Below are 23,908 nucleotides of genomic sequence, written 5' to 3'. Positions count from 1 at the left end.
TAATTCACCTGGTATAATATAATATATTATTCATTCATTCATTCATTCATTTTCTTTTCAGCTTATTCTCTTTATTAATCTGGGATCGCCACAGCGGAATGAACCGTCAATTTATCCAGCATATGTTTTAAGCTGCGGATGCCCTTCCAGTTGCAACCAGTTACACACTCATTCACACACATACACTAGGGACAATTTAGCTTACCCAATTCACCTATTACACATTTCTTTGGACCGGAGGAAACCCACGGGGAGAGCACGGGGAGAACATGCAAACTCCACACAGAAATGCCAACTGGCCCAGCCGGAGATCGAACCAGCGACCTTCTTGCTGCTATATTATATTATATTATATTATATTATATTATATTATATTATATTATATTATATTATATTATATTATATTATATTATATTATATTATATTATATTATATTATATTATATTATCAGCAGGGGGCGCTTCTGCCCTGCAAATTCGTCCAACTCACCAAAACAAACACACGCCCTTGCAGCAGACATTTTAATCCAGCACAGAGAGAGTGGACGTAGACGTGTGTCATCATCTACAGCGGATCATTGTTTGATTGGTGGAGTCTGGGGAGTCTGAATAGGTTATTTTCGCTCCGCTTCCCTGATGTGCTTCTGTCACTGGATTATAAACACAGACATGACAACATCTACAGTCCAGATCGATTGTGGACGGACATCCGAATATGCAACACATTGGATACCCCTCTGCTTGTAATTTTGGCTGGATAATGAAGATATGTAATGGTAAGATCGCGCTCACGCCCATCATCATCATCATCATCTGTGTCGTTGCTAGAAGCAGCATCCCTGTCTTGAGACAGACGAGTATCATAGCAACCGCAAATCTTTGGTGTCAGTTATGTCCTGTGTGTTTCATCAGCTGTTGATGCTTTGTAATCGGTGCTTTATAACCCTGCTGCTTTAGCGTGTGCTTGAGATGCTACGGGCAGAGACACGCAGCTGTTTGAGGAGATACAAAGAGTAGGGTGATGCTATCAAGTGGTAGTAGCATAGTGTTGGATATTTACCTTATTCGTATACCAGGATAAATACACGACACGGAGATACTTAAAAGAGCAGTGGGGTTTACCTTACTACCTTAAAAGTACATTCAGAAACTATCGTCACAAGCGAACAACGTTTAATCATGATATTTCTACCGTAATTTTAACGATTTCATCATATACGTGTTTTTAACTATGCCACTGTAGTAATAACTCTTATTAAGGATGTCATTCAGTGGCCTTGTCAACTATAGTTTTCAAAATACCACAGTTTCACAGTAACTCGACAACCAGTTATCAAAGTCAACACTGGAATGCAGTGAAAGAATGGCAAGGTTGTCTTGTTTTCTTTCGTAATATCCAAAATAGGCATGGAACAATAACCGTTTTCAAGGTATACCGTGGTTTGGAAAAGTCAAGGTTTTAAAATCGTCAAAATTGTCTGCTATACCGTTCCTAAAGTATGTGTAAGATTTTTTATTCACGTTCTTTTTGTTTTGTTTTTTAGGACAGCAGTATGGTTAGCTGAAAAGATATCTAAAGATGATGTTTTAAATTCTAAAAATCTGTTTTTGAAGACAGCAGAAGTCAGTAATTCATTTAGCCTGACATGTTTACTCTTCCAAAATATTTGAAATGTTTCTCAAAATAAAATATATTGTGTTCAAAAGAGGAAAAAGTTTTAGTTTTTTTTACCCAGACATTTAAAAAGAATATATTTTAGCAGTAATTATAATACCGGGCGATACGGTGGCGCAGTAGGTAGTGCTGTCGCCTCACAGCAAGAAGGTTGCTGGTTCGAGCCCTGGCTGGGTTAATTGGCGTTTCTGTGTGGAGTTTGCATGTTCTCCCCGTGTTCAGGTGGGTTTCCTCCGGGTGCTCCGGTTTCCCCCACAGTCCAAAGACATGCGGTTCAGGTGAATTGGGTAAGCTAAAGTTGTCTGTTGTGTATGAGTGTGAATGAGAGTGTATAAGTGTTTCCCAGTGATGGGTTGCAGCTGGAAGGGCCTCCGCTGCGTAAAACGTGCTGGATAAGTTAGGGGTTCACTCTGCTCTGGCAACCCCTGATTAATAAAGGGACTAAACCGAAAAGAAAATGAAAGAATGAATGAATTAAAATACTGTGATATCGTGATATTTTTATTCAAGGTTATAATACCGTCAGAATCTTATATCGGCCCATGCCTAATCCAAAACAATGAGCAAAGTAACTAACAAAATGAGGTAAAGTTGGTTCTGTATTTGTCCGTGGAAAATGCCGGCAATAAGTGAGACTTGTTTCCAGTGCATGTTGGACTCCGGCAGGGCTGCCCTTTGTCACCAATTATGTTAATAATTTTTATGGACAGAATTTCAAAGCGCAGTCTTGGGCTGGAGGGGGGTCCGGTTTGGGGACCACAGAGTTTCATCTCTGTTATTTGCAGATGATGTTGTTCTGCTGGCTTCATCGAACATGGACCTTCAGCATGCACCGGGGCAGTTTGCTGCCGAGTGTTACGCCACTGGGATGAGAATCAGCACCTCCAAGTCCGAGGCCATGGAGCTCCACCGGAAAAAGGTGGTTTGCCATGTCCAGGTTGGAGGAAAGTCCTTTCCCCAGGTGAAGGAGTTTAAGTATCTTGGGGTTTTGTTCACGAGTGAGGGAAGGATGGAACATGAGATTGACAGGCGGATTGGCACAGCAACAGCAGTAATGAGGTCAATTTACCGGTCTGTTGTGGTAAAGAAGGAGCTGAGCTGAAAGGCAAAGCTCTCGATTTACCGGTCATTCTACGTTCCAACTCTCACCTATGGTCATGAGCTTTGGGTCATGACTGAAAGGACAAGATCTCGGATACAAGCGACTGAAATGAGTTTCCTTCGCAGGATAGCAGGGCGCACCCTAATAGACAGGGTGAGGAGCTCTGTCACCCAGGAGGAGCTCGGAGTAGAGCCTCTGCTCCTCCACATCGAGAGAAGTTAGCTGAGGTGGCTCAGGCATCTGTTTCGGATGCCTCCAGGATGCCTACCTTGGGAGGTGTTCCAGGCGTGTCCCACCGGGAGGAGGCCTCGGGGAAAACCCAGGACATGCTAGAGGGACTATGTCTCTCGGCAGGCCTGGGAATGCCTCGGGATCTGCCCCCGCGACCTGGCCCCGAATAAGCAGATTAAAATGACATGACATGGTTCTGTATTTGCACATTTGGTCTTTGGCCTTCAATAAAATAGTAAAACAGAATTTTAAAAGGCTAATACAGATTGAGTATATTGACACAAAGTTATGCGCACAACATAACAACTTGTGACATATCATTTTTTACCATGCTGCTTTAAGATATTTAGTCTGAAATTGCATGTAAGTTCTCAAATATAGCACTATATGATTCAGTCAGTGTTGTACTTTCATAGTCATTGGCTGCTAATATGATTTTCCTTTTTAGAAATTGCAAAGAATACCATTCGGAAATTACATTAAGAAGGTGAAAGTCCAAATGTGTGAATATCAAACCAACTTTACAAAATGCCTAAGGGATTGAGATGTTGTTTGTGTTCCTACTCAGTTGTGTTGGATAAATTCTACTGACTGAAATAAATCTCTTATGCATTGCGAAAATAGTAAACCAGCAGGGTTGGCTAATCATTGGTATCAACAGTTGTTTATGCATGATTTTTACATTTGCTAACAAATAATTATCTTATTATAGGTTGGTTATTGTTTTGAGAATTTAACAAAACTAAAGGGTATTTCTTAACCATGACACAATACATTTAAAAACTGATTTCCATTGGACTTGTGGTCCCTAATGTTAAACTTAACTTACTAACCTATTATTTTGCCCCTGGTTATTTAAAAAAGCGCATATATATATATATATATATATATATATATATATATATATATATATATATATATATATATATATATATATATATATATATATATATATATATATATATATATATATATATATATAATTATATATATATATATATAATTATATATAATTATATAAGCATACATAGTCCAAAATAAGAATAACAATAAATATTCACAAGACTTTGCTAATAATTTTATGATGATGTCTGTCATTTATTATTGAAAAATATCAGTTAACATATGAAGAGACTCTTTTATTGATTACTTTGTGAAACTATTTAATTTATAGGCGTGCTTATTTGCTTTATAACTGTAACAAACAGAGAGACAGAGATTTATTTATTTATTTTTTTTTATAATTTCATTTTGTTCATCCAGGATACTAATATGTCTGGAGCAGGAAAATGACTAGCCTTTGGCCTTATCTATATTTGCACCAGTTCAATCTTGTTGCATTCACAAACAGCTTGCAGATCATTTATGTATAGTTAAACATATAGTTAAGCTAGGACATTTCACTGAGAAACTCAAGATAGTTGTTTCCATAAAAAAGAATCTCATCAGTTTGTACCCACTAAACTCTTCCAATTACATGCGCTAAATTAGGCTAGCACTATCATCCCAAAAATTCCTGATGAATATTTAATTATTTACTTTGTCAGAAGCTGCTCCATCGTATATCTGCTAAAGAAATAAATACCGATCAAAGATCTCCAAAAACCTGAATTAAAATCCTAAATTACATACATAGTCATATATCTGTTTATATACAGTTTCTATTGAGGGGGTAAGGAAGCTGTAAGCCACGGTGAATTAAATATGAACACTGTAAAGTAATTTTTCTTTCTTATATACTGTAATTAGCCATATTCATGTCAGGTGGCACTACTTTTTATTAAATAAATGTAAAAATTGAAGCTTCAATCTCTTCAATGCTATCCAGACCAGTTGACATGAAGATCTTCTAACATCTAAGTACTGCAACTTATTGATTATATGCCTTTTTATTGTATGACTAATTCAAATATATTTAATTGTTGGGGAATTGTCATTTGTCATTTATATTTTAGTCTTGAGTTAAATCTCTATTGTCTGCTCTTGTGATATATTGTACCATGCCCCTTATATACAGTAAACATTTGTAAATTCCCATTTTCAGGTTTTCGCATCCAAGCTGCATACAAAACTATGTGCTTAACGGGATGGTTCACCCAATATGCAAATGAATCCACATATCATTTGTTTAATTAAAATCCCTAAAAAGTATGACCACTTTATATGATAAACAGATTTGACTTTGGCTTTTATTTACATGCGAACAATGAATTATGACAATATGATCTGTTAAAGAGTGTATCTTGTCATGGAGAGTGACCAAAGGGTAAATTCTGGGGTAAGCAAGTGTGTTCCTTAAGAGCCGTGGTCCTGTAATGTTTTGCTTCAACCCTATTCAAACATGCCTGAACAAGCTAATTAAGTCCTTACATTTCATTAGCTGCTTCCAAATGTTGGAAAATGCTGCCTTCGAAGCATGGTCCTAATCTAGCTTCACCATCAGTTTTTGGAGGTGCCGTTGATGGATTTGTCAATGCCTTTTATGCCCCACAATCATTTGCATACCATTCCTGTCAGTTGGGCTAAAAAATGCATCTGTAAGCTGCAATTGTTGGTCATTTGTGCATGTCTTTGACCAACATTTTTCACTACTTATGTCATTTCTATAGTAATTATATATTCACCTAGACATCACAAAGACTCTATATTATTTGATACATTATTAAATTGTTATTCTGCCATAGAAGTATTTCTGAAATCAGTTTTGCGCAAACGCTGCCTCCAAAGTCAAAAAGTCAGTGGTCTTAAGCTTTCACACGCAGCCTAGAAAGTTGTCAGGGCCAGATTAAAACCCAGGACTGCGGCTCTCCAGGGCCAAGTCATGACTAGGCCCACACAGAATCTGTCGCAGATTTTTAGCCCATCGAGTCAATTTAATTACTTGTAATTAATTATTTTGTACATTGTATTATTTTATGTTTCATATATTAAAATTTTAGTTACTGGCAGCATGGTAGCTCAATGGTTAGCACTGTCACCTAACAGTAAGAAGGTCGCTGAGTCCCAGCTGGACCAGTTGGCATTTCTGTGTGGAGTTTGCATGTGCCGTGTTCTCGTGGGTTTCCTGCAGGTGCTTCGGTTTCCCCTTACAGTCCAAAGATGGACGGTACAGGTGAATTGAATAAACTAAACGTAGTGTATGAGTGTGTATGGGTGTTTCCCAATTCTAGGTTGCGGCTGGAAGGGCATCCGCTGCGTAAAACATGCTGGAATAGTTGGCGGTTCATTCTGCTTTGGAAACCTTTGAAATGGAGACTAGCCGAAGGAAAATGAACGAATGACTTTAGCTACAATAATCCTAAAATCATTCTGCATAAATCCACAGATTTTTTACAAAAGTCTGCACAGAAATGGCAAAAAAAACGGAGATGGAGTTAGTCATGACTCATGACTCACAGAGGATGTATTGCTAAATTCACAACATGTTATTACATTGCTGATTCTTGAGAAGTTGGATAAAAAGAAATCAAACTTGATTTAACCTCAATAAAACAACATATTAAACTACTACAACCTCCCACAATCTAATGGTAATCTTTCTTGCCATGACTGATTGTCAACAATCATGCACCTAAAACAATCAAGATTTCTTTATTTTTTTTTAAACATCTCAAACATTCAACATTCTGGTGTAGCAGACAGGTTGCATTTTCAGATGCGACCAACAATTATTCAACAACTATAAAAGCTTAATTAATTAATATCAAACTATTCATCTAACATTGGTAATGAAAATACAACTCATAAGTTACTGTTTTAAACAATGGCAAAAGCAATGAGAATGTCATTGTTTCAAAAGCTTTTTTTAAGATTCAAATTTAAGAAAATTGGGTGGTGTTGACAGTTTAATTATTTCAATTCACATTTATTTATATAATGCTTTAAAAAAATTGATCTCTGATCTTTCGACTTTTAATTAAGCAAAACTTATATAGAGTTTAATAATATATAGAGAAATAAGTTTGTAAAATAATAGAAACATTTATTACAAGGTTATTTGTACCAAAATATATGACACCGACCCAGACAATCAGGGTATCTTCCGTCCATTCCATATCCATTTTCAAACAAAAAAAGAAAATTAAGAAAACGGCCCCTTTTAGGTTTTTCTTTTGCTAAAAAAAATTAAAAAACAAGATTTTGGCTCGATTTTTGTTTGTTAATTGTGGGTAGGAAAACGAATAAACAACTTTAAAATTCATTATACACATGTAGGCGGTGCTAAAACACAGTTTTTCCTCTGATTGGTCAACCAAATCTGAGCTCGGGATGTAGCTCTCAAAATAAGAGCCCTCTGCAAACCAGCACCCAGGCTTTTAATTAAAATTTTAATTAATTTTTAATTATTTTTTAAATATATATATATATATATATATATATATATATATATATATATATATATATATATATATATATATATATATATATATATATATATAAATATATATATATATAAATAACTATATATATATAACTATATAGTTATATATTTATATATATATATATATATATATATATATATATATATATATATATATATATATAATTAACTAAGTTACATATTCTGTCATTTGATCAGTTAGCAGGCTTACATTCATTGCGTATGCATAAATTAAATAAAAATGTAAATTAGAAGTATTATTAAACATTTGTCATTAAAAAAAGGTCATAGTTCGCTGCCAAACTTCTTGCTGCTGTGCATCTGATGCTGAGCAAAGATAGCCAATTTGTGAGCAGCACCTGGTTTCTGGTTTGCATGATTGTTTTCGAACCACTGTAGGCCTAAATAATAATAATAATAATAATAATAATAATAATAATAATAATAATAATAGGCTAACAGTAATAATAATAATAATAATTAATATTGTTCACTTAGTGTTTGTTTTATTGTTTAGTTTTTTTAATAGGACCAGAAAAATAACATATTGGACCAGAATAATATTGGGCCCAGTTGCTATAACAAAGGGTACCACAAGGGTTCTTTTTATTTTATTTCCTCCTATTTTATTTTAAAAAACGAAAATCGAGCCAAAATCTCGTTTTTTCGTTTTTGTGAGCAAAAGAAAAACCGAAAAACGTCCATTTTCTTAATTTTCCTTTTTTTTTTTTTTTGAAAAGGGATATTTAATGGACGGAAGATACCCTGCTTCCAGACAATATATCACTTTAAACTATTAAAAATGTTACTAAAAGTAGCTTTTTCAAAGGTTGGATCAAGGTCATATAATGCAATTGAAAAGTATAAATAATCAGGGGAAAAAAATAATAAAAACATGAATCACAAAATAGAGAAAATTGCTACTTTATGGATTTTTTTTACAGTGTGCTGTTTCAGTATACCACATTTTAGGCAAATCTTTCACAAAACACATGGAGTATATGTAGTAGCCATTTGGTTTTTCTCTTAATGTAACTTGCTTCAGAGAAAAATATCTAAAAATGCCAGTTTATTTCCTCAGAAGTTAGATGCGTATGTTGATATACTATGGTTGTGGCAGAATATTTTTCCATCCATATTAAAAAAAACATAAATATATAACTATAAAATGTGCCTGAACCTGTCTGACACTGATGTAATATGCAGAGGGGGTCTTTGTTGAGAGGGCTTTGTTTGCTTTTGACAAAGAAAGTTATTTTATATGAATTTTTTTTGTATAAATTTTTGCATATAGTTGAATGGACCCCTCTCTTTCCAACTTGCAGTACATTTCTGTGAACATTTGACTAACTGCAGCCACAAAGTTGCATAAAGACACAGGTGTTGTTTCACACTCTTTATGAAATACACCTTTATTTGCTGTGTGTCAAACACGCGCATGCGCAGAGCTCATAAAAGTTGCATGAGTATTGTCTGTATGTTTATATGTGTTGAGTGACAATATTAAAACAGAGCTTACCAAAGCAGAGCTCTCAGCAGCCTACATGTTAACCTGCGTTGTGTAACACGCCAGAACTAAAAGGCCAAGCAGCACTGAGAGCACATCTGAACATACTGAAGATTGCCTGAAACACGGAGCACTCAGTAGAGCGTCTGCCAGCTGGTCTGCATACTGCTTCCTGATTGCTTTGTATACACTTTTAGTATTGAAAAGTTTAGTTATTGTTCGATAATAAAATTATAAAACTAATGTGAGCAGATCATAAGTTCTTGGAAGATGTTAACGAGGAAGTTTTCAGTTTAATTTTGGCCTACACATTATATTGTTTCAGCATCTGTATTGTAATGTTCTGCAATAGTCAGAATCTGCAAGTTCAGACCAGACACTACAGTTAATTGTGTCGTCATTGTGAAGTTTAACCTTAGAGTGAAAGTTTTCATTTGCCTTTGTTTTAAGGCATGTTGCTTAAAACCATTTGGGCACAAGTAATTATAACATTTGCAGATTCGTTTGATATAATTACTTACATTTATTAATTTAGGAGATGCCTTTATGCAAAACGACTTACAAGTGAGGATAAACTAAGCACTTCAAAAACCCAGAGAGCAGCAATATGCCACGACAAGTCTACGTTCAGCATTTTTAATACATACATATAGAATTAGGTCCATAATATTTGGACATCGACACAATTCTAACATTTTTGGCTCTATAAGCTAACACAATGGAAGATGTGCAGACTGTCAGCTTTAATTTGAGGTTATTTACATCCAAATCAGGTGAACGATGTAGGAATTACAACAGTTTGCATATGTGCTTCTCACTTGTTAAGAGTCCAAAAGCAATTGGACAATTGGCTTCTAAGCTGTTCCATGGCCAGCTGTGTGTTTATTCCCTTATCATCCCAATTCCAATGAGCAGATAAAAGGTCCAGTATTCTTTGTAAGCATGCTATTTGCATTTGGAATCTGTTGCTGTCAACTCTCAAGATGAGATCCAAAGAGCTGTCACTGTCAGTCAAGCGAGCCATCATTAGGCTAAAAAAAACAAACCCTTCAGAGAGCTAGCAAAAACATTATGTGTGGCCAAAACAACTGTTTGGCACATTTTTAAAAAGAAAGAACACACCAGTGAGCTCAGCAACACTAAAAGACCCGGAAGTTCACGGAAACAACTGTAGTGGATGACCAAATAATTCTTTCCCTGGTTAAGAAAACACCCTTCACAACAGTTGGGCAGATCAAGAACACTTTCCAGGAGGTAGGTGTATGTGTGTCAAAGTCAATAGTCAAGAGAAGACTTACACAGAATACAGAGGGCTCACCACAAGATGTAAACCATTGGTGAGCCTCAAAAACATCCTATGGACAGATGAGATCAAGGTCAACTTGTACCGGAGTGTGGGACGAGACAAGTATTGAGAAGGAAAGAAACTGCTCATAATCCTAAGTAGTAAAGCATGGTAGTAGTAGTGACATGATGTGGGCATGTCAGTGGAACTGGTTTTCTTGTATTTATTGAGGATGTGACGGCTGACAAAAGCAGGAAGTTGAATTCTGAAGTGTTTCAGGCTATTTTTTTGGCTCCTATTAAGCCAAATATTTCAGAACTCATTGGACGGTGCTTTACAGTGCAGATGGAGAATGACTCAAAGCATACTGCAAAAGCAACCAAAGAGTTTTTGAAAGCAAAGAAGTGGAATGTTATGCAATGGCCACTCAATCACCTAACTGAATTCGATTGAGCATGTATTTCACTTGCTGAAGACAAACTGAAGGAAAATGCCCCAAGAACAAGCAGAAACTGAAGACAGTTGCTATAGAGGCCTGGCAGAGCAACGCCAGGAATGAAACCCAGCGTCTGGTGATGTCTATGCATTCCAGACTTCAGGTTGTATTTGACTGCAAAGAATTTGCTACCAAGCATTAAAAAGCGAAAGTTTAATTTATGATTATTATTCTGTCCAGTTACTTTTGGTCCCTTAACAAGTGGAAGGCACATATGCAAACTGTTCTAATTCCTACACCGTTCAACGGATTTGGATGTAAATACCCTCAAATTAAAGCTGAGAGTCTGCAGTTAAAGCGCATCTTGTTCATTTAATTTCAAATCCATTATGATTAGGTGTAGAGCCAAAAATGTTAGAATTGTGTCGATGTCCAAATATTTATGGACCTAACTGTATACAATACACATAAACACATATTCCCTACATGTACACATACACTTGTAAGCACATGCACAGAGTGGAAAGAGTGTGTCTCCTACAGTTGATTTATCGAGCTCAGCACATTCACCTGCGTGAAGTAGACTCAGTATTACATCAAGTTAGGCATGGGACGATAACCGGTTTCAAGGTTTACTGTGTTTTGGAAAACTCAGGGTTTTAAAACCGCTAAAATTCTCTGTCATACCATTCTTAAGGGATATGTATTCTTTTATGTGTTTTAAAGAAATCTGTGTTTTTGAACCTAAGGAAGAAAGCCGAAGTCAATTATTTATTTGAACTATTTAGCCTGACATGTTTCCTAAAATTAAATCTACTGTGTTCAATGGGGAATTTTGTTTGTTTGTTTGTTTGTTTGTTTGTTTTTTGTTTTTTTAACCAGCCATTTAAAAGTAACTTATTTTAGAGCAGTAATCACAATACTGTGATACCATAAAACCATGGCATTTTTATTCAAGCTAATTATACCATCAGAAACATACTGGCTCATGCCTAGATGGAGTGTATGTAAGAAAGTGTCTGGTGCAAATGGAGAAGGAAACATAATGCTTAAGTTAACAAAAAATTACTATACTTAAGTGTTATTTGATTATTCAATTTCGGTGTCTGACTGCCGTTAGACGTTAAATCCATTATGTATTCTATTTGTAATTTTACATTTGCTCCACTGTATTATGTAATCTTGCAATTTCTTATATTGCAGATATGCTCCTCTACAAATTCATTGCAATCAATGTAAAATCAATGAGCTATTCAAGTCATCTGGGGAAACTGTATTCATATCGCAATATATTGCAGAAATTTCACAATGTCAGTTTTTCCAGTGTCATGCAGCCCTAGTTTAAATTGACTGTCTGATTTTTTTCAGACTCTCTTTTAATTTAAATACTGTTATCTTTAACATGACAAAATATTTTGAAGAATGTTTCAGCTGTTTTATTTTTGCTTTCATGTTATAAACATCTTAGTAACCTATCACTAGGACCACACGGAATCTGCGCGCACAGAATTCTGCAGATTTCCACCGATTTTTAGCCCATCATTAATTCTGTTTATTTACTTGTGTAAACGTGTGTAAATCTATATTTATTCAGCTTTTAAAATAATTACAGAAATATTATTGACTAATATGAAAATGTTCATCTGATTTATGTACAATGCAGTGTGTAAAGTAATATTTTCTGTCTTTTAGTAGATAAATTATATGAGAGACTTGCTTTGTTTACCAAATAAAGTGGATCTAATTGGATTTGCATTGTAAACATTGAATACAAGTTAAAAACATATTACTTTTTATTTCACATTAAGATTTTAGTTATGATACTCCCAAAATAATTCCGTAGAAATCCGCAGATTTTTACCAAAATTCTCAGCAGACATTGCAAAAAACATCCACAGATTCTGTCTGGCCCTACTTATTACTTTCAAGCTCTGAAAAGGATCTAAACGTTGTATGAAATGAATCTCTACATTTTTCTCTATGATGCCATATACAGCTGCCGTCATTGTTTTTATTCTCGCATATTGAGTATCAGCAAATATTTACTGTGTTTTCCATGACTGCAGCACATGATAAAAATATGGAACAATAATGCAGAGTTGTGTGTCTCTACCATCTGCAGGCTTTTGAAGTGATTCATGACACCATGCTCAGACACAGTTGCAGGTGGAGACTGAATGTGGCCAAGGTCTCGACGTAAGTGCTAAAATTGTGATTTGTATTGATTCCAGGTACCTTTCTGAAATTAATCAGCTGAGCTGCTTTTGTATTTACATCCATGATACTTAACTGTATTTTCGCACAATGCTTGAGAGTAGAACAGCCTTTTTTTAATCAAGCAAACAACAACTTTCTAAATGACTGACATTAACTCTTGCCATTAGGACGTTAGACATCTTGCATTTACTATGGACTTTTGCAATTTGCAGGCTGTACGTTTTTAAATAGTCCTTCAAGGCAGTTCATGTGACATTATGCAGATTTACTTAAAACATTAGATGAAAACAAAAGTTTTAGCTGTTGAACAGTGTTTTCATGGCTGTAGATTGAATCCATTTAAAAATGGGGAAACTGTCTGCACCAAAAGCCTTGCAGTTAGTTTGTCAACACATAGTATTGTGACCGGAGTTCGATTCCTGTCTTAAGGTCCTTCTTCGGTTCTTCCCTTCACTCTGCTCCCCATGCTTTCCTGTCTTTTAACTTTATTGTCCCATCCCAATAAAATAAAAACCTCTAAAATAAAAATACCCAAAAAGGGGTAACTGAAAGAGTACAGTGATTTTTCGATTGTATTTCTAACATTTTATTTGGTGCTGTATGTTTAATCACGGCTGCTGATCATAGGTATGTTTTACTTACTGTATTTAGCTTAAATCATTAGTCCAGCATGCACCTAAGGCCCCGTTCACACTAATTTGCATAACTTTTGCTACGGTTACTCCTTTCGTCCATACTATGCTGGGGTTTCCGAGCCATGAAAACAGAGTGTTTTAAAAATGCTGAAAAGGCCGTTTTCACGCTAAAACGTTGCTGATCTATATCAGTGTGGATGGGGGAAAACGAAGACATCTGAAAGTGGAGGCCGGGCTGCAGACATTTGCTACCTGATTGGGGCTATTTCTCAATATCAAGCACTCAAAGTTCAGTCTTGCAATCTTTCCTTTTATGAAAAACTCCTGAGGACATGTTGGGTAAATCTTCAAAGGGAACGTACTTTATAACGTCATTCACATCACCCTGGCTAGATTGTTTCACTATCTTAACACCAAAATGAAAACATGATATAAGGAACTGCCTATTTTCCAACCCAGGCTCTTTCTGAAAACGTAGTCCCGCGGACCTGTCTGGAGACCGGAGGGTACGTATTTTTGCAGTTTTTGTTTTTCGTGAATCCGCGAAAGGCCGCTGCGTGCGCTTTTTCATATATCAAACTTCTCTTGCGAGTGCCTTTCGCGCCCGCTGTTCTCGCATAAACCCACCAGAGGCCGCTGTCGACCAAACGTCTGTCTGACTGGCTGAATGACTGGATGGCTGACTGGCCCACCGACCAATCGACTGACCCACCCTCCTCCTTCCCTAAACCCAACCAATTTTATCGATTGACCCACCCACCCACTTACTTCCCTAAAACCCAACCAATGAATTACAAAAGCCATCCAGAAAAAGAAAAGCCCTTGTCTGCTTTTTACCACGTTTTTTACCACATTCTCACCCTGTTAATCACTCGTTCATTATATTTTTTGGATTTTGTTTTTGTCTTGTCTAATTTCCACGGACTCTAACCCCATCGGTGTGGTCATCTCCTCTCTGAGTCTCAAGCTGCTGACGTACACGATGAGCTAACTGGTTGCGACGGGAAAGCCCTCCACAGGGGGTAAGTTGTCAGCCGGTAAGCGCGAAAAGGAACGGCATCACACCGCCCCATAGCGCTTGTTTAAAAATAAAAATTAAAGCAAGCCATACGTACCCCTGGCTACATAAGTCGCGTTCTCCAGAAACGTCCGCAGGACTACGTTTTCAGAATGAGCCTGGGTTGCTATTTTCATTTTGACACCAAAAACGTTAAGGTCTCGTGTAACTACATATTAATATGACCATCATCTTTACTGTCTGCATATTTAAAACAAAATGGAGCCTATAACATAACTGCCTCCTTTCATTTTCATTGAAAAATATGTAATGTATCCTGTCTCTTTAACTGATTATCAGTTTTAATAACCAAAAACGGCCATTTTAAAACTATAACGCAAAATAAGTTTATACAATACAGGAAGAAAAGGCAAGCAATTATTCAAATATGTAAAATCAGTGTACGCGGTTACATAAAATAATGTATTAACTTATCTTTGCGCTCAGCTAAAACATGTTACCTGAGAACAAGTAATAGATTCAAAAGACCAAAGAGTCGTTAGATATAGACAAGATAAATTAAATATCACGTTCAACAACTATAGTGAGATGAGATCCAGCAGTATGAACTGTCCGATGTGCGCTGCTCTCACCTGAGGAGGTGTGCTCAAAGCACCCACTGACTGCCTGGAGCTCAGACATCCGCATAAAGTGCAGCACGAGTGTGTGTGTGGTCACGAGATGTGTGTTTTCAGTGGTGTAGTGCAGACGTGGAGCTTTTTAGAATCATTAAATGAAATGCTAGTGTGAATATGTATAAAACGCTGTTTTAAAATTAAAACACAACAATGTAAACGGGGCCTAAAGCTACCAGAGAGTGCTTGCAGATATGGTTTTGTTATCATTCCTGAATAGTTTCTTTAAATGAAATATAGCAGTGTGGAAATTCTGTTAAAGCTGTGGTGTAAAGGCTACAATGCTGAGCTTGAAAGCTTATAAAATATCCAACCCTTTTTTTTCAGAGTTCTTTCTAAATCCAGTGTACATGATGGACACTCCTGATTTTACCATTCAAATGTTTGTGGCTATTGTCTGTACTAAAAGAAGCTCATCAAATGCCTTTCTTCTTTCTGATTATGTTTGTTTTTCTCATTAGACTGAGACAGGAGATTTCTGGCTTAATTATAGATTTACTTTTGTGTGGACATGATCTGAAATGGTGGCTCAGTGGTTAGCACTGTCGCCTGACAGCAAGAAGGTCACTGGTTTGAGTCCCAACTAGGCCAGTTATCATTTCTGTGTGGAGTTTGCATGTTCCCCCCGTGTTGGCGTGGGTTTTCTCCGGGTGCTCCAGTTTCCCCCACAGTCCAAAGACATGCGGTACAGGTGAATTGGATAAACTAAATTGGCTGTAGTGTGCGAATGAGAGAGTATGGGTGTTTCCCAGTACTGGGTTGCGGATTTCGTTATGCAAATTAGATTTGGCTGTGTAGATGTGTGTTCTTTCCTGAGATTGTAACTTTATTTGTTGTGCTTAATTTTTTTGTACAAATTTAGTTTCGAACTTTTACGTTCAAAAACAGCTACATTACACATTGTATGAGTGATCAAATTCAAAATAGCATAATAGAGGCACTGCAACTAATACAACTTGGTAAAGGAGCTTCTTTTTCTGTTTGCTCTGTGTAAACAGTGCTTTATGGATACTGTTATTATGACATGCATTTTCTGGTTAAACTTTAATAGGAAAACAGAACATGAGTGAGCAAAACTAACCAACATTGTGCTTTAGCTTCTCATTACATGAGTCAAAATATGGATATAACCTTAGACAAACCAATGTTTGGTAAGTGATTTTATCACATTAATCTCATATAAAAATGTGTAATGTCTAAGGTAGGGTGTTATTAAATCATTTGCATATTTTCATATAATGTTCCCCGGTTCTTATAGCAGTAAATACATCTACAGGCTACTTTTAACTAACTGTTAAGGAGTATTTCAACTAATTATTACAGACATCTGGGATTACTTTGTGGTTAATTCTCCTTAACCAATGGACTCGTGTAGTTCATCAGGTCTCTTTACATATACCCTTAATGAGCTCATTATATAGACCAGAGCCTGTGGGGAAACTGATTTCACTCAGGGTATCCATAGTTACTGTGTTTTCTCATCCTCAATACATAATTAAAAATTATTCATTGTCATTCAGGGCACATTCCCTGCTTTTCGTTTTGCAGTCCTTGTATGTTCTTTTTACATAAGACAAGTGTGATGCTGAGCGGTATTATCATGTATGACTGTGGGATGTTATAAGAGACAAGATATCTAATTAGAAAGAAACAAACAAGGGTCATTTAAGTGAAACAAATCTTCTAAAGTTATAATTGGCACTATTTTGCTTTTGAATACATTTCTTAAGAAAACCGTGCCTTTTTAATCAGATAATCATTCAGAATAAAAGGACTTTCTCTTCCTCTGAAGCAACTTTCTATTTCAGAACTAGACACAGTTGGCGTATTATGACTGCTGCTAACAGACACACAATGGCACTGTGTTTCTGGAGGTCAAGCATAATTTCCGACCAACATGTTGTGACCTTATTCTCCATGATGTAAAAACACAAATGCTTTATTTAATGAGCCCCTATTATGGGTTTTTGAAAATGATCTCCCTTGTAGTGTGTAACACAGCTGTAAGTGAAGTTAAATATCCAGTTAAGGTTTAAATCTGAAAGTGCACCATGTTTAAAACTATCGATTTATCTATAAAAGAGGCGACTCCTAGTGGTTCAAATGAATCGCCACGGTAAAGAGTCTTTAGCCGTGCCGGCATGACGTCGATACGGAACTAAAGCTCCACCCATTTTCTGCGCACGCACACCCAGGACAATTTAAACCACCAGCCCCGCCCACAAACACTGTAGAAAGAAAAAGAGAAAGACAAACACTGTAGCAAACCTCGGTTGAATCATGTCGCAAAGATGCTGTGCTCTGAAGTGTGAGGGAAAGTTAGTGTTATTTTCCCCACCCAAACTTGAGGCTGTGAGGAGTCAGTGGTTGAAGTTTAATTTTGCAAAAATACCTCCGCATTATAGCCCCAGCCTTGTGCTGTATTCCTGTCATTTTTCTAATGAGTGCTTCAGCAATCTACACGTTTACAACGGGGGATTCGTTGGCCGTTTGTTAAAGGAAGACAATCAGAAAAGACTATTGATGTATGGGACTTTGTCAGAGTTCGACAGCAACTTTACAGTACGCAGTACATGGATCAGTTTCTTCCTCCATTTCACAAGTGTGAGTAAGTGCGATTAAAATGGCTGCCTTCTTGTTTTCTCTAGCTTGCAAATCATGTATTTATTTGTGTTTTGTTACTTGTAACCGCTTGTAGTGTATCTGGTTAACTCTTTATATTCTCATATCGTGTCTAAAACCATGTTGAAAACGTGATGTGTGCCGCTTTGTTTACAGATTTAAATGCGTTTGTAAGCTTGCGATCTACTGCCATTTGGCATTGCTATGGCCACCATCAGCTGTCCCTACACACTTGTGGCGGTCAAGTTTCAGACTAGTTTAGCTTTTGCCACTGTGTAGACTAATGCTGAATGTGTGTCACTGTTTTTACATATGTTTAAGAATAGAGCAATATCCTGGTGTTAAACTGCATTGCTTTAATGCGCTCCTGCATTGGGCTCACACATACACTCTGCACTCTGACTACTTCAATATTGTTGATAAGCCGCGCTGGGCATTTCTCTCTGTCTCGCACTGAACCCAGTCACCCAATCACAACAGACGGGGTCATCGGACCAATCAGTGCAGATTAGCATCGCGTTAAGGAGGGGTTTGGGAACAAATGAATCGCTGAACGAATCATATGGGAGTCGTTGGAATAATTAGGTAAAAATAAATGCACATTATAAGACAACGAAAGTGTTTTTTGAATTTGCATGCACATCAGACTTTGTTGGAAACCCCCAAAACCAAAATATGACCTTTTTTTTATGTATAATAGGGGCTCTTTAATATAACATGCAAAAATTAGTTTTGAGTGCAAACATTTTTAGTAGAATTACATACACTTTTCCTAAAACATCTCTGTATGATAACACATCACATTTCTCTCATCACGTGTGTTTTTTTATTTGTGGCCCCATACAACAAAGCAAGTGTGTTTTATTACATAATAAATACAGTCATGGCAGAGCAAAAGCAGGCCTAGACCTGAGTGTTGATTGCATGTGGTCTGTTTCTCTGCATCTGTCTCACTCTATCTGCTTCTGTCCTGCTCAGATTAGTCATCTGATTATGTTCACGATCCACTTTCAGGTCTGCATCTCTGGTTGTCTGCTTTGTCATGTTCTGTGTGATTTCACAACAGTGATGCTTTTGTTTTGGTTGCGATAGCAGTGCAGTTATCCAGAAAGTGTTTTTGTTAATCCTTAACTGTCACTGCCCTTTGACCAGCCTTCTGCTGATAGAGACTCTTTTAATATTGATCTTAGATTATTGTTACGATGGCTGCTGGAGAATTTGTTTATTTTTCTACAGGGTTTTAAGCTAGTTAAGTTAATCAAAAATGTTAAAAAATAAATAAAAATAAGTACATTTTGTTAAACATTAGCTACTTTCACACAGTGATACCGGTAAATATGCGTAAAATTTCCGCAACGACTTTACCGGTACATTCAAAAAAGGGCTGTTCACACAGGCAAGAACGTTACGGAATTTTTCCGGAAAATACCATTCACACATCCATTGCAAAATACCGGTAAATTCTTACCTTCTAAATTCTAAACATCATTAACCAGAAATGAGCAGTAAACGGCTGGCTTTGTATTTGTAGACATTTGATAACATTACAAACTCTGTGGATGGATAAGGATTGTGAACGACTTCGATGAAAACATATGGAGGAACACTTTTGCATGTCGAGATGTACATAATATGTGTGTGTGCTAGGGCTGGGCACATAGACAATGCCATCGTCTATCGCGATGACCGATAGACACCACGATGAGCTGGCATCGCGATCATCCGTCGGCCCCCGTCGCAAATCCGCTCGCGAAAATGCCATTTTAGAAGGAAAACGATCCACATCCATTTTGAAGTTTCACCTAGCATAGAAAACGCACATCACGTAACCACACACACACAAACGCACACACGCTGTCATGCGCTCGAGACAGCAAGTCCAGGCAGTCAGCGGGTCAGTATACTGCTTCAGTCTTTCGCTTTCACGCTTGTACTTAGTAATTTTGTTACTGAAAATACTGTTGGTTGTGCACCTTTTTTACCAACCAAGTGTGCCGACGCCATTATAAGAACACAGATCACTCTGCCTATTCATGCCAGAGGCCCGCGGAAAGTGATTGACCGGTGGTAATTTGTGTGTAACTTATCTTTATTTATTTATGATTGGGTTATGGGTAAACTAAGATGATACGGGTCAGGTAGTTGAAACGGTAGGCTACAAATAATGATTTCGTTATGAATTAATTAATTAATTATAGATAATTAATTCACCGCTGCCTATGACGACGATGCCATCGTCCATCGCGATGTTTCACATTAGACATTGTACAATGCCAAATTGGTCGACATCGCCCAACCCTAGTGTGTGCTGGCACTCACAGGCTGCTTTTCGTTCACACGCAACAGTGCTTGAAGGTAAACAAACATCGGCTCATCATAAGCATTTTATCGATAACCTTTTTACACTGTTGGCATTAAGAAGGAAAATAAATGTTATCTGATCAGTGTTGCCAACTGTTTTCAATGAAAAGGCGCTAAGCTCTGCTAGAAAAGTCGCTAAATGTTGCAATATTACGTCATACGCCAATTTGCATATTACTGACGTCATCACGTCCAAGCGTTTCTGTTTGATTAATAAAGGGGTTAATAAAGGGGTATTTATATCTGCACTACACTATGCTTTATGTATGTATGTCAATTTAACTAAATTGATTGCTGTTTGAATACTGTATATCAGTATAAATGTGTAGTAAATTTGCAGTAATCTCTTAGATGTAATAAACCAACCCAGGCTCATTCCGGAAACGTAGTCCCGAGGATGTTTCTGGAGACCGCTAATTATGTAGCCGGAGGTACGTATGGCTGCATTTCGTTTTTTAAGCGAACGCTGCGGGGCGGTATGATGTGCTCGCCGGCTGACCGCTTACCTTTGTGTGGAGGGCTTTCCCGCTGCAACCAGTTTGGCTGGTTAGCTCGTCCTGTGCGTCGACGGACTCGAGACGCAAGAGAGAGCTGACCACGACGACGTTCGAGTCCGGGGAAGAGTGGGTGAGAATGTGGTAAAATCCAAAAACGTGGTAAAAAAAAAAAATTCGGACGAGGGCTTTTCTTTTTCCGGACGGCTTTTGTAAATCGTTGGTTGGGTTTAGGGCAGGCGGGTCAATCGTAAAAATTGGTTGGGTTCGGGGAAGGAGCCAATTGGCCGGTCGCCCAGTCAATCATTCAGCCAGTCGGACAGACAGACAGACGTTCGTTTGACAGCAGCCTCTGCTGGGTTCACGCGAGAACACACTTGTGGGAGACGTCCGAGAAGCCAAAAAGGCGCACACAGCGGCCTCTTGCGGATTCGTGAAAACCAAAAACTGCAAAAATACATACCTCCTGGGACGTATTTCGCGGTCTCCAGAAACGTTTTTGGGACTACGTTTTCGGAATGAGACTGGGTTGTAATAAACTCAGACAAGTTTCGAAACTGTCACTAAAATGTCTGTGATTGTGAACAAGAAAAGAATAAAGGGTCAAATTAATCTGTTAAATTTAAAACAAAGGAGAAGCAGATCAGTTTGACTGTACAAGGGAAATACCCACACTCGCGGTGCTACATCATTTGCCGTCAGTACGCAGAGGGTTGATCTGCTCTCAGACTGGGCTTGCCTGTCAGTGCTCCGAGGCAGGGGAAGGGCCAACGGCATCACCCGCAGCTCGTTGAGAAGAGTAGGAACGGTACAGTACGGACACACGAGGGTCTATAAAAAAATCTCCAATAACACCTAAAAAAGTTGCTCGATTTGTCGCTAGTGGCTTTTTTGAAAATTTGTTGCTAGGGGGGTCTGAAAAGTCGCTAAATTGGCAACACTGTATCTGACTTACATCTAGCAGCTAAATGTCTGGAAAATAAAATATTCAAAGGCTTTTATTTTTAGAAACCGCGCGGACGTGAATGCATCTGAGTGTTCTGATTGGTTAAAGTAGACGCCCCATGTTATCGCGTTCAAGATGTGAACGCGCTCTTTCTGGCAATCTTCCTTCTGCGTTCACACAGAGCAGCATTCCAGCAAATTACCGGTAATGTTACAACTTCTCTTTCCGGAAAATTGCCAGAATGAATTTACCGGTATTTTTAAAAAGGGCCTGTTCACACATACAGACCTTTTTGGAAAATTGCTGGTAATTTTCCGGAAGGGTCTGTATGTGTGAAAAGGGGCTATTGTCAAGTGCAAAAAGTAGCCTCCTCTTGTGTTTCAGAAAGCTGAAGCATATTAAAACTCTATTAATGAACTACAAACTTTAGGCCAGGATACCCGCATTTGGTGTCATACAGGGTATATTGGGTATGATCCATTTGTTGGGATCTGATTCTAAATTTTAAATGAAAGACTGCAGATGAATTTTCTGTGTTTGATTTGTTACATTTAATCACTCAAGTTAAAAAGACATTCAAGCTTTTCTCTGGACCTGGCTTTTTTGTTCTTGTTTCACTTTCCTTTGCCTTTCTTTTTTAACCACGAAAACACAGTTGGTGACCAGCCCTGATGTGACCCTAAAGCACAGAATATTTCTGCATTCCAATGTTGCAATAGGATGTCACACTCTGTGGGATGTTTTTTTTAAAGCACAATTCCACATTTAATACTCTCAAAATGTTGTCTACGGACCCTTACTGCAACTCTACTGTTCTTTAGACTTTTTGTGTTATTTTAATTCAAGTAACTGGTCACACCAATATTCTACTGGTCACATGTCTTCACATGACGCAATTTTGCATGTAAGAGTTAAGTTCTCCTTGCTTGAACTTTGGACTGCAGTGAAATTTAGAAGAATTTGCATTTCCTGTCCACTGTGTCTGCATGCATATGAATGGAAGTCAATTGAACAAAATGTGTATTGTGACTGTTCCCTAACCATTAACCTAGGCAGTTGACAATATGAGCTGTATAAAACACAAATATAATCAGACAGATACAGGTAAGACTTTATAATAACTACACACTGTAAATAATTTATTAAGCACTAGCATATAGTGAATTCTTTATTTGTTAGGCATTAACTCTACATTAATAAACGTTAGTAAGCAGTTTACAAATGCTGTATTCTTGACTTATAAGCACATGTATAATGTGCCTAATAATTGTACTTTTATAATTTACGACTGATTGATTTTTCATGACTAAATTAGGTACTGCATTATTTACAAATCATTTGTATTTAAGAGTAGTTGGTGGTTTTTAAGATCATTCAGAATGAGTTAGTAAATGATTAATAAACTATTGAAATCAGCATTTATGTATCTTATTATTCAGGCATATAGTAATGGTTACTATGTGCTATATTGTTACTATATGGTTACTATAACTGCTTTATTAACTTAACTTCATGCAGTTTAGTATCAAATGAACAATAATCTTTGCATTCCTATCTAAAAAATAAAATCCAGCTGTGGCGGCAGGCCTTTTTTTACACAGATCTGCCAACTACCTGTGGCGTTATTTCAATGACAAACGTCGTGAGCGCAGCATTACAAGATCGCATTCGCATTTATGTAATAGCCTACGAGCATGCGAATCTCTTTGCTTGTGTAACCCTGCCAGTCCTACATCACTCCGAGTGGTACCGAGTGGTCCGAGTTTACATGCACAGCACTTACTAGCTGGCCTCCGTTACACTCACCCCCCTAAAACTCACTCCCATCCGGGTCACGGCACCAATGTAACCCCACCAGTCCTACACCACCCAACCCGCTCCGAGCTGGGATCGAACCGGCGACCTTCCGCATGGGAGTCGGTTGCTCTACCAAGGAGGCTAAAGACCATGGCCTCGTCTGTCGCTAGAGCACCTTTAGAGGTCAGAGGAGTGAGGTTTACCTGCACAGTACTTACTAGCTGGCCTCCGTTACACTTGCGGACCGATTTCCTTTGCTTGTGCACAAAACTTCTCGCAAGCCCTTGTGCACTCTTAAATAAACACTGCTGAAGTGCGGTTTAGTGCGTTTATGTAACAAGTATGTCTCCCACATTTATTTGATTTGCAAGGAATATTTTAGGAGTGTCTCCAATAGACCTACAGAGCATCATTAATGCGTCCTGAAGTAAAGTGAAACGGCTTTACGTTGTGTTTGCTCGCATCACGCACCTGCCAGTCAGTCAGCACGCAACCTTAAAGGGTAAACAAATAACGCACAGCACTACT

The 23,908-nt window shown here is 37.5% G+C and overlaps 1 protein-coding gene across 4 annotated transcripts in view; it reads left to right on the top strand.

Annotated features, from left to right (window-relative positions):
* Positions 1–599: 599 nt before the first annotated feature.
* tex2 (testis expressed 2) overlaps positions 600–23,908 on the top strand; it is a 64,999-nt gene continuing 41,690 nt past the window's right edge. For 2 of the 4 annotated variants that reach the window (XM_056454259.1, XM_056454255.1), the window contains exons 1-2: positions 600–775; positions 12,739–12,812. The gene's annotated coding sequence lies outside the window, so the exon portion shown is untranslated. Of the gene's footprint in view, positions 776–12,738; positions 12,813–16,221; positions 16,312–23,908 lie in introns of those variants that run through there. The other 2 variants (XM_056454258.1, XM_056454257.1) reach the window with 2 other exon arrangements.

The sequence above is a fragment of the Danio aesculapii genome, chromosome 3 (genome assembly GCF_903798145.1).
Source record: "Danio aesculapii chromosome 3, fDanAes4.1, whole genome shotgun sequence".
Taxonomy (NCBI): domain Eukaryota; kingdom Metazoa; phylum Chordata; class Actinopteri; order Cypriniformes; family Danionidae; genus Danio; species Danio aesculapii.
This window is presented reverse-complemented; position numbering and strand designations above follow the sequence as displayed.